The following is a 12187-nucleotide window of genomic DNA, read 5'->3' on the forward strand; positions in this document are numbered from 1 at the left end:
TTTTTTTTTTTTTTTTTTTTTTTTTTTGAGACAGAGTTTGGCTCTGTTGCCCAGGATGGAGTGCAGTGGCGTGATCTCAGCTCATAGCAACCGTCTTCTCCCAGAGTCAAGTGATTCTCATGCCTCAGCCTCCCTAGTAGCTGGGACTACAGGTGTACGCCACCAAGCCTGGCTAATTTTTGTATTTTTAGTAGAGATGGGGTTTTGCCATGTGGGCTAGGCTGGTCTGGAACTCCTGGCCTCAAGTGATCCACCCACCTCAGTCTTCCAGAGTGCAGGGATTACAGGCATGAGCCACCCGGCTCAGCTCTTCCCCTGCCTTTTTTTTAGGGACAGGGTCTCACTCTGTCACTCATACTGGAGTGCAATGGCCTGACCTTGGCCCATTGCAGCCTCAATTTTCTGGGCACAATCTATCCTCCCACCTCAGTCTCACAAGTAGCTGGTACTATAGGTGCAGGCCACCATGCCTGGATAATGTAAACCTTTTTTTTTCTTGTAGAAACATGTTCTCCCAGCTACTCAAGAGGCTGAGGCATGAGAATTGCTTAAACCTGGGAGGTAGAGGTTGCAGCCGAGATCATGCCACTGCACTCCAACTCTTGGGTTCAAGTGATCCTCCCTCCTCAGCCTCCCAAAATGTTGAGATTACAGAGGTAAGCTACTGCTTGGCCCCCCACCTCACTTCTCTTTGAAATATTCCTGTAGTCAGTCCCTGGGAGGCAGGCCACTATTCCCCATCTGTAGATGAGAAAACCAAGGCTCAGAGATGGGAAGCTCTGGACCACACCTTACAATGCCTGGGGAGCAGCCCAGGGGAGATGGCAGGGAGGTGGAGAAGGAAGTGGTGGCGCACTGGGACAGTTGGCACAGGTATAGGAGGAGCAGGCCAGGCCAAGGAATCAGGAGGTGAGGGGGAGGAGGACGATGGCCTGAGGGTTCATGCCAGGAGGAGGGCTTCCCGCTCCAGCCAGCCTCAGGCAGTCACTGGAAAATCGGGTTTGGCAGCTTCAGCTATGTGCTGCAGGACTGGAAGAAGGTCCAGGCTGCTCCTGGGAGGCAGCCTAGCACGGGCTCTTCCTCTAGCCCTGAGTTTCACCACCTGGCTAGTTGGGGGAGAATTACTTTATAATTCTGGGGCCCTTTGGACTGTGAAGGGACCAGCTCTGGGCTAGAGGCAGGAGCCCGGAGCTTCAGTCCTGGTTCTGTCCCAAGCCCTGATCTGACCCTTGGAATGTCCTGGCCCCTCTCTTGGCCTTGTGGCTCTGCTCTAGAGAAACGGTTTCCCCAGACCCCAACTCCTGCCCCCCAGATTTTCCTGGGAGTCTGACTCAGGCACAGGAACACAGAGTCAATGGGTAAGGGCATGAACAGACAGCTCCTGGGGCGCCAGGCTGGAGGTCGCTTGCCACTAACAGGTCAATGGCCGGAAGCCCAGCTCCAACCCCACAATGCAATACCGGTCACTCCACCCTTACCAGTGCCCTCACCCATGCCCCCACTTCCGGCTTCTGTTCCTTCCTCACCTCTGGGGAAGGCTGCAGGGCTCCCTAGGGAATTTCCCTGGTTCCTCCACTGGCTCTCTGCCCAGTGCTTAACCTTCCTTCCCACACCTACCCATTCAGCTAGGCCAGTCTCCCACAAAATTTTCTCTCCCTGGACCCTGGGGCACGGCAAGGAGGGAAGGAAGCTGGGTGGAAGGCCTGCAAAGGAGACTGCTTTTCCTGCTACCCTCAGGTACTGAAGCCCAAGTAAGAGTTTTCAGGACAGAGGGAGTAGACTGAGTGTTGGGCCCTAGGACTGGGCTTCCCTGGGTACTATCCCACCCCGTGAGCCTCAGGAGAGGTGGGAATGACCTTCCTCTGCACCAGTGTGGCCAGAGAAGACAGCCTGGAGCTGAGACTTGCAGCTTCTAGAAAACAAACACAAAACCGAGGCCAAGAGAGTGCTGGCTACTATTACCAACAAAATGCATTAAACACAATTTTTAAAAATCATGAAATTCTAGATTCATGGAGTTCACAGTTACGGAATCTTAGCATCACAGAATTCTAGCATGGTAAAATCTGGGTTACAGAAACTTAGAAATTCAGAATTGTGGCATTACTGAGTTTCAGATGACAAAATTAGAATATCCTTAAAATGGCCATCTTGAGAAATCAATTGATGAAGCCCTTATATTCAGATGGCTGTCTAAACTAGAGGATTTCCTGCTGGGGATGGGCAAAGGTGTCCGCACATGAACTCTGAGGGGAGGTAAGGAGCCTGGGACACATCAGCTTAAACCAGGGAGGGCCAGGCGCTGTGACTCATACCTGTAATCCCAGCACTTTGGGAGGCTGAGGCAGGCGGATCACCTGAGGTCAGGAGTTTGAGACCAGCCTGGCCAACATGGTGAAACTCTGTCTCTACTAAAAATACAAAAATTAGCCGGGCGTGGTGCCTGTAATCCCAGCTACTCAGGAGGCTGAGACAAGAGAATCGCTTGAACCTGAGAGGCAGAAGTTGCAGTTAGCTGAGATTGTGCCACTGCACTCCAGCCTAGGGGACAAGAGCTAGACTTCGTCTCAAGCAAACAAGCAAACAAAAACCAAACCAGGCAGAAGACAGACTTTGTCCATGAGAACACATTTCTGGTTCCTGAAGATGAGGGGCAGGGGGCAGCAGGTGGGGATAGAGAAAGCAGAACTATACAAACAAAGACAACATAACCTAAAGAAAGAATCATCAAGTAGCATAATATGCTGACCCCAGCATCTCCAGCTTCCCCATAACTGGGGTTACCATCAGCCCAGGATATTTCTTTCCAAAGGTTAGTAAGACTCCTTATCATATTGGAATGGCAACTACCCATGTCTGGCTATCTTTTTTGGGAAGAAAGGTACCGAACAGAAAATACTCCATGCTTTTCTCGGGGTGGCTGGGAGGAGTAGACTGTCTTCAAAGGTGCTAAGCCCTGAGCCACATGATGCACAGCAAAGCCACTCCATGTGGTGGGGTTCAGAGCTCCCAGCAAGGCCCTGATAGCATACCCTGTGGAGAGCACCTGGGTGGGGTGGTGCCTAGGGGAGCTGATCACCTCTGTAGAAGGAGCCAATCTGGAGGTAAAATTTGTATGGGGACCCTTGTCCAATCTTTGGGGCTGGTTATTCAGCAAACAACAAAGGTATTTGCCTAGCATTTCTGGGAAACTACTGCAAACTCAGGAACCCAGAAGGAGCAGTTCCAAAGAGAGGCAAATGCCAGGCCCTGCTGGGCATGGGAAATGGGGCAATGTCAGCTGAAGATCTTCTTGCTCAGCTGCCTGTCCTTGGATCCAGCTCAATACCTCAGCCCTGACCTCTACTCACATGCCCATTTGCCTCCCTCTCCTTGCTGGCCTGCTGTTCTACCTACTTAGACCTGCTGTGTGACCTTTGGCAAGTTCTATCCCATCTCTGGGCCTCAAATCTCCTTTGCTGTCTTTTGAAGTCTATAACCGGGTTTAAATGCAGCTTTTAGGATTGCATATTCTTGCTTCTGTCTGGAGAAGTTTTAGCTTCAGGTATCTCCATTCCCAGCTTCCAGAAAAAGTATCAGGCAGCTTCAGGGGAGAATGCAGGGAATAGGGAATAAAAATAATGCCCACATTTGATATCCTAAATTTGTCAATACCTATGATGGGTGTTTTCATAAACCTTATGCCCACAACCACCACTCTTTGTGTATAAATCATTGCTCCCATTTTATAGATTAAGGAACAGAGGTCCAGGGAGGGTAGATAAGATGCCTAAGATCATCCAGTTAGGGAGTAACAGAACTGGAATCTCAACTAAGTCTGTCTAAATCTAAGGGCTGTGGTTTCAAATTAGCATTACTCCATGAGCCTTCAATAGGTAAAACGTGAGTCCATGGATGACAGCTTCAGGGAGAAGTGGTCCATGCAACCCTGAGAGGCAGTGAGTTCCATTCATAAGTGTGCAATAGGGGCTGACAGCTTCTCGTGCTGTGAAAAAAGCTGAACCAAGGTTCCTTCTATTTGGGAACTCTGGGTAGTCTCAGCTTAGATTGGAGATAGCTGGGCTGAATTGGGGGTGAGGAGGTTGGAGTGCAGAGTGGGGTGGTCCTGAACTGGTCTTCAGGGAGTTGAGGGTGAGGGGCTATGCCACTGTTCCTGGAGACAATGTGTTGAGGAGGGAGTGTAAAGGGGGCTTCTTCACTTTCTGGGATGGGCCAGTTCCCCCTCCCCACCATCCCCAGCTGGAGCTGGTTGTCAGGCATCCAGAGCCAGGGGCAGGGGGACTTTCCAGATGGGATAGCATCATGATGTGTTGACACCAGATTCACTGCCTTGAGGTTCCCAGCAATCTTGCACAATTGCCTCAGTTAACTGATCCGAGGGAGGTGGGAGGATTTCAGATCCCGATTCCAGCCTGGCCTTGCCCTGCCCAAGGTTGGGTTATGCTAAGGAGGCTAGGCAATTCAGCCACTGACTGATAGGGTCACTGGCTCATAGGGTCAGGGATAGAGGCAGCCCTGGGGGTCATCTCATTTAGCTCCCTCATTGGAAGGGTGAAGAAGGAGTCTGAGGTCCAGAGAGGGAATAGGTCCTGCCAAGGGTTACACAGAACCACTGCTGTCCCCAACACTCCCCTTGGCACCGATGACACAGAACTGAATGAGTCCTGGTCCTTGTTCTTGAGAGCTTGCAGCCTAATGGAGAAAACAGATTTAGCAGACACACCAAGAAAAATGTCAGGACTAAAAGAGAGGCTCGGACTTTGTACACTAAGAACTTAGAGAAGTAGGGACACAGACCCCCTAGAGGCTCCACAGAAGATGCCATAGGTACCTTTTTTAAAAATTTAATTGAGTTTAATTTATCGATTTTTTTGAAATGGAGTCTTGCTCTGTAGCCCAGATTGGAGTGCAATGGTGTGATCTAGGCTTACTGCAACCTCTACCTCCCAGGTTCAAGTGCATGCCTCAGCCTCCGAAGTAACTGAGATTACAAGCATGCGCCACCACACCCAGGTAATTTTTATATTTTTATTTTTATTTTTATTTTTTGTTGAGACAGAGTCTCGCTCTGTCACCCAGGCTGGAGTGCAGTGGCCGGATCTCAGCTCACTGCAAGCTCCGCCTCCCGGATTCAAGCCATTCTCCTGCCTCAGCCTCCCGAGTAGCTGGGACTACAGGCGCCCGCCACCTTGCCCGGCTAGTTTTCTGTATTTTTTTAGTAGAGACGGGGTTTCACCGTGTTAGCCAGGATGGTCTCGATCCCCTGACCTCGTGATCCGCCCATCTCGGCCTCCCAAAGTGCTGGGATTACAGGCTTGAGCCACCGCGCCCGGCCAATTTTTGTATTTTTAATAGAGGTGGAGTTTCACCATGTTGGCCAGGCTGGTCTCAAACTCCTGATTTCAAGTGACCTGCTGGCCTCAGCCTCCCAAAGTGCTGGGATTAGAGGCATGAGTCCCTGCACCCGGCTATAGGTAGTTTTTAAACTGGGCTTAAAGAATGGGCAAAATTTTAGCTAATGCAAAGTGGAAAAAACTTTCCTGATTGAGAACGGGCATGAATGGAAGCGCAGAGTGGGCACTGATTGGCCGTGTGAGATGACTGAAGGGCAGTAGTATAGCCAGGGCCAGGACTTGAGGTCAGGATGCCTGTGCTCTGTGAGCACACAGTAGTCACCAAGGTGCAGGCCTCAGGGATATGAGGACCCCAGAAGCAGCAGGTAGGGGGAAACTGAGGAGACTACAGCTGGGAGATTCTTAACAGTAGAGGTGGGGGCTGTTAGACTCACCACCTCCAGGCTGGCAGTTTCCTTTAATCCAAGACACACATACACACAAAGCCTTTACCCTTATCTCCCTCCACCAGAACCCAGGCCCACCTTGAGATCTGGCCTACAGGAGGAGGTTGCTCCTCACCCCGCTAACTGCCTCTCCACCCAGGTTTCCAGGCTCGGCGCACACCCCCTTCGTGCAGTAGCTTCCTCCCCCCTGCCCCATTTCCCCTCCCCCTACACCCTCGTCTCCGGACCAGGAAGGGATGGGGGCATCCAGAGCTTCGGAGCTTTGGCAGCAGCTAGCCTTCTTGCGGCTGCTGTGATGCAAATCCGCTCCAGATTTATTCGCGGGGCGTTCTTTCCGTAGAGCGAGGCGCACCCGGCGCCAGCACTTGGCTGGAAGTGCCTTTTCTGGCTCTGACCCAAGGGTGCCAGGGCCCGGAACTGGGGGTGCCTTCCCCGCTAAGTCCCGCAACTAGGGTCCTGGGCGCGCCGGTGGGAGCGTAGCGGGGAGTCGCGGGGTGGGACTATAATTAACCGTGCCGGGCGCAGGGTCAGGAAAAGGAAGCCAAGATCTTGAAGGACCTCCCGAGCCTGGTTGAACGCAGCTAGAAGTGCCGGGGCTGGGAAGCTCCTTAAACAGGCTGGACCCTGGTCTCCAGGTCTGAGCCTGGGTTTTGGTAAAGAAAATTTGAAGGTTTGTGGCTGGCGAGCATGTTTAAGGTTGGAGGCGTGGGGTGGAGGATGCAGAATCCACGTCCCCTGTCTGGAAAGCGGCCCCATTGTCTTGCTTGTCCGTGTCTAAACGCAGTTTGGACACCAAGAGCGAATTCGACCGATCACTGTTCTCATCCTCGAGGGACCCTCGCCAGGAAGCCAAGCTGGCTCACCAGCAGTTACTACTCAAGGGCCTGAGAGCCTGAGGCTTCTGGGGACCGGAAGGAGGGGCGGGGGAGGGCATGCCGAACTAGGGGTGTGCTGTGTGCTTCCAGAGGCTCCAGCTTCAGGAAAAAGAACTGCAGTTTATGGTGTAAAAAGCTTGTATGACCTGGCCAGGCGTGGTGGCTCACGCCTCCCAGCACTTTAGGAGGCAGAGGCGGGCAGATTACTTGAGGCTAGGAGTTGGAGACCAGCCTGACCAACATGGTGAAACCCCGTCTTTACTAAAAATACAAACATTAGCCAGGTGTGGAGGCTCACACCTGCGTAACCCCAACTACTCGGGTGGCTGAAGCACAAGAATCTCTTGAACCTGGGAGGCTGAGGTTGCAGTGAGCTGAGATAATGTCACTGCAATCCAGCCTGGGCGACAGAGCAAGACTCTGTCTCAGAAAAAAGAAAAGAAAAGAAAAAAAGCCTATAAGCATAGGAATAGACAGATGGTATTATTGAGTGCCTATGCATACCAGAAGAAGGGTGTTCACCAAACTGACCAAAAAAAAGAGTGCTTATTTTTCCTTGGTGCCTTCATAATAAGAAAAGGACAATGAAGCTGTTTAAATTAAAAAATAAACAAATAAATAGACCTGGTTTTCAACACTGCTGAGCCACTTACTGTTTGGCCCTGGAAAATTTGCTTCAACTTCTCCAAGCCTCAGTTTTCTTATCTGTAAAATAAGTATAATAGAGGCTGGGCGCAGTGGCTCAACGTTTGTAATCTCAGCACTTTGAGAGGCTGAGGAGGGTGAATCACCTGAGGTCGGGAGTTCGAGACCAGCCTGACCAACATGAAGAAAGCTCTTCTCTACTAAAAACACAAAATTAGCTGGGCACGGTGGCACATGCCTGTAATCCCAGCTACTCAGGAGGCTGAGGCAGGAGAATCGCTTGAACCCAGGAGGCGGAGGTTGTGGTAAGCCAAGACTGTGCCATTGTATTCCAGCCTGGGTGACAAGAGCGAAACTCTATCTCAAAAAAAAGAAGAAGGAGAAGGAGAAGAAGAAGAAGATGACTACGACGACCTAGGTGTTGTGAAGATTGAGTTAAGGCATCAGAGGTGTTTGAATAGTGCTCCCTAAATGGCAGTAGTAAGAACACTTAGCCTAGTTTGGGGGTATGTGTGGCGAACTGGGGAGCAAAAAGTCTTCTGGAAGAGTAGAAATCTGAGCAAAATCTCAAAATATGAGTAGGAGCTGGTCTGGGGAAACAAAGGGAGGAAGTTACTCGGGAGGCTGAGATGGGAAGATTACTTGAGACCTGTCTGGGCAACATAGTGAGATCTTGTCTCTTAAAAAAAAGTAGAAAACTTAGTAGGGCATAGTGATGCATCTGTAGTCCCAGCTACTCGGGAGGCTCAGGCAGGAGGATCCTGTGAACCCAGGAGTCTGAGGTTGCAACGAGCTATGATCATGCCGCTGCACTCCAGCCTGGAACACACAGTGAGACCCCCATCTCAAAAAAAGGGATGGGGCAGAGGGGAGGAAGAGAAGGATGTTAATGACAGGGGGAATAGCATAAGCAAAACCAGGTAGGTAAGACTTAGAACAGAAAATCTGGGGAAATTACAGGTGTAAGACAGGAACTAGAAAGAGATGAGGTTAGAAAGGTAAGCAGGGATGAGACTGGGGCAAGGTGGGGGGCTTGGAGTTATTAAGGCCAGTTTTTTGTTGTTGTTGAAACAGAGTTTCGCTCTTGTTTCCCAGGCTGGAGTGCAATGGCGCGATCTCGGCTTACTGCGACCTCCGCCTCCCAGGTTCAAGTGATTCTCCTGTTGCGGCTAGTTTTTATCCTGAGAGCCCTTGAGGGGTTTTCAGCAGAAGCAGGAGATAGGCTCCCTGTGGGGCAGTGGGGAGTCAAGGAAACCTGTGAGGAGGAGGCTGTGGCAATGCCTCAGGGGAGGGGGATAATGGCATGAACCACAGTGTTGGCCCTGGGATGGAAAGAAATGGATGGAGCTGAGAGGTACAAGTGACAGGACTTGGTGATGAATTGAATGGGAAACATAAATGAGAGGGAGGTTTGAGGATGATATCCTGATTTCCAGCTTGGGTCCTGAGTGGTGCTATTCAGAGAGACAGGGAGCAGGAAGAATAACATATCTGGGAGGAGATCAAGTTCAGTTTTGGACATGCCTATGACCACACCCCTAGATAGATCCTCAATAATTGGAGTCCTGTAAGCCCACCTGTTAACCACCCTGTCCAGAAGATGGGAGAGGTATCATTAGTCAGTGCTGGTTGTTTGTTCCCTGGCTGTCGCTCGTTGGAGGTCTGACTGGCGAGGCCATAGAGGTAGGGAGTGCCACTGCTACCACTGGGTCGGACCTAGTGAGTCTCCCTTGGTGGCCTGGTCAGCCAGGCAGTTTCTCTGGGCACAATCATGTTATATGAGCTCAAGGATTGGGTTGTCAGACTGTTCCCAAAGAGAATTCAAGGAGGGCGACAGTGCTCTGTGCTGTGGAGATTACCGTCTCTATTTTACAGCTGAGGAAACTAAGGCTCAGGAATTGAGTGGCAGAGCCAGGAGGTGAATGAAGGTCTGCGTGATGTCTTCTTACAGTACGAGCTGCTACATATCAATGGTGACATCTGCTCTAAGAGGGCAGGCAAAGCATCAGGGCCATGGTTCCTTGGGGTAGGAATGCCACTTGGGGAGTAGGGGGTATCAGGAAGGAGACAGGGACAGCTTCCTGGAGGTGGTACCATTTGTGTTGTCCTAGAAGCATGATCTTGCTTTCTGTTTCTCTAGCTAGCGATCATTGACAATCACTTGTTGCCTGAAGTGAGGGAGATCTTGTTGCCTGAAGGGCCTCTAGGCAGAATGTGTCCTTGGACCTCAAAAAGTGGCAAGCTGGAATTCCTGCAGACAGCTCCCATAGGCAGGCCTGACATGGGGGCGCTTCTACCTCAGTCTCTGGCATTGGTCAGCTGCGGCATCCCTTTTGCACTGGTACTTCGTTGGCAGCTGGAAACCCAGTTGTCTATTCATTTTCATATCAGGGTCAGCACAAGTTTATGTTGTATTCTCAGGTTTTATTTTACTTAAAAAAAAAGCATCATGTAATACAGTGATAGATTCTGTCTAAAGAAGGACTGGCGAGCCGGGCGCGGTGGCTCAAGCCTGTAATCCCAGCACTTTGGGAGGCCGAGATGGGTGGATCACGAGGTCAGGAGATCGAGACCATCCTGGCTAATACGGTGAAACCCCGTCTCTACTAAAAAATACAAAAAACTAGCCGGGCGAGGTGGCGGGTGCCTGTAGTCCCAGCTACTCGGGAGGCTGAGGCAGGAGAATGGCATGAACCCGGGAGGCAGAGCTTGCAGTGAGCTGAGATCCGGCCACTGCACTCCAGCCTGGGCGACAGAGCGAGACTCCATCTCAAAAAAAAAAAAAAGGACTGGCGATTATGAGAAAAACTTTCTGTGGATAATTGAGGGAAGGTTTTAAGACATAAAAGAAATGTCAATAACCTTCATCATCATCCATCAAGCATTTTCCCTCAGGTATCTGAAAGGCTGAAGCAGCCTAATGTGGTATAAAGGAGTGGCCATATTCTTCATAGGTAAGAACAGGTGACTTCCCAAATAATGTTTAACTAATGTTTGTTCATTGTAGAAAACTTGAAAAATACAGGCAAATAAAAAGAAAAAATATATAAAGTATCCTTTAAGAAATAAACAGTGCGGTCGGGCATGGTGGCTGGTGCCTGTAATCCCAGCACTCTGGAAAGCCGAGGTGGGTGGATCACTTGAGGTCAAGAGTTTGAGACTAGCCTAACTAACATGGTGAAACCTCATCTCTACCAAAAATACAAAATATTAGCCGGGCGTGGAGGCGCACGCCTGTAGTCCCAGCTACTCCAGAGGCTGAGGCAGGAGAATCGCTTGAACCTGGAAGGCAGAGGTTGCAGTGAACTGGAATCGTGCCATCCATTGCACTACAGCCTGGGTGACAGAGCGAGACTTTGTCTCAGAAAAAAGAAAGAAAAAGAAAAAGAAATAAACACTGCTCGGCCAAGTGCAGTGACTCATGCCTGTAATCCCAACACTTTGGGAGGCCAAGGCGGGCAGATCATGAGGTCAGGAGTTCGAGACCAGCCTGGCCAACATGGTGAAACCTCGTCTCTACTAAAAATACAAAAATTAGCCAGGCAGAGGTTGCAGTGAGTCTAAATTGTGCCACTGTACTCCAGCCTGGGCGACAGAGCAAGACTGTCTTGGAAAAAAATAATAAATAAATAAACACTGCTCTCACTTTTTATATATGGAAATCAGAGTATCATGTATTTTTAAATTTTGGGGTATATGTGGTTTTCTTTTACATGACTAATATTATACCACATAGACAGTTTTGTATGTTGCTTTATTTAATTCATTAATTTATTTATTTGAGATGGAGTCTCACTCTGTCACCCAGGCTGGAGTGCAATGAGGCGATCTCAGCTCACTGCAACTTCTGCTTCCTGGGCTCAAGTGATCTTCTTGAGTAGCAGGAACTACAGGCACACACCATCACTCCCAGCTAATTTTTGTATTTTTTTGTAGAGATGGGGTTTTGCCATGTTGTCCAGGCTGGTCTCTAACTCCTGGGCTCCAGTGGTCCCCTACCTGGGCCTCCCAAAGTGCTGGGATTACAGGTATGAGCCACCCTACTCAAGCCACCATGCTCTGCCTATTTTACCAAACTCTTATCCTTAGATGTATAAATTGTTTCTAATTTTTTGCTATTCTGAGAACACTATGAAGAAAATCTTTATGCATAAATCTTTGTCGATATTTTGGCTTACATTCTTTCCTTCTTTTTCTGAAATTGGGTCTTGTTCTGTTGCCCAGACAGGAGTGCAGTGGCTATTCACAGGTTAAGTCATAGCACATTATAGCCTCGAACTCCTGGGCTCCAGCAATCCTCCTGGCTCAGCCTCCTAAGTAACTGGGACTATAGGTGCATGACACCATGCCTGGCTTGGATTATTTTCTTACAATTTTTTCTGAAAGTGGAATTACTGGGTCAGAGGATCAAAATATTTTTAAGGATCTTGACATATATTGCCAAAATGCTTTCCAGAAAGGTTGTGCCAATTACATGCCATCACCCTGATATTAATGTGCCTGTCTTATGACATAGCACTGAGTATTAACATTTTAAAAATCCTTGGCTGGGGCCAGGCGTGGTGGCTCACGCCTGTAATCCCAGCACTTTGGGAGGCCGAGACGGGCGGATCACGAGGTCAGGAGATCGAGACAATCCTGGCAAACACGGTGAAACCCCGTCTCTATTAAAAATACAAAAAAATTAGCCGGGCGTGGTGGTGGGCGCCTGTAGTCCCAGCTACTCAGGAGGCTGAGGCAGGAGAATGGTGTGAACCTGAGAGGCGGAGCTTGCAGTGAGCCGAAATCGCGCCACTGCACTCTAGCCTGGGAGACAGAGCAAGACTCTGTCTCAACAAAAAAAAAAAAAAAAGAAAAAATCCTTGAC

This window comes from Piliocolobus tephrosceles, chromosome 1, assembly GCF_002776525.5.
Source record: "Piliocolobus tephrosceles isolate RC106 chromosome 1, ASM277652v3, whole genome shotgun sequence".
Lineage (NCBI taxonomy): Eukaryota > Metazoa > Chordata > Mammalia > Primates > Cercopithecidae > Piliocolobus > Piliocolobus tephrosceles.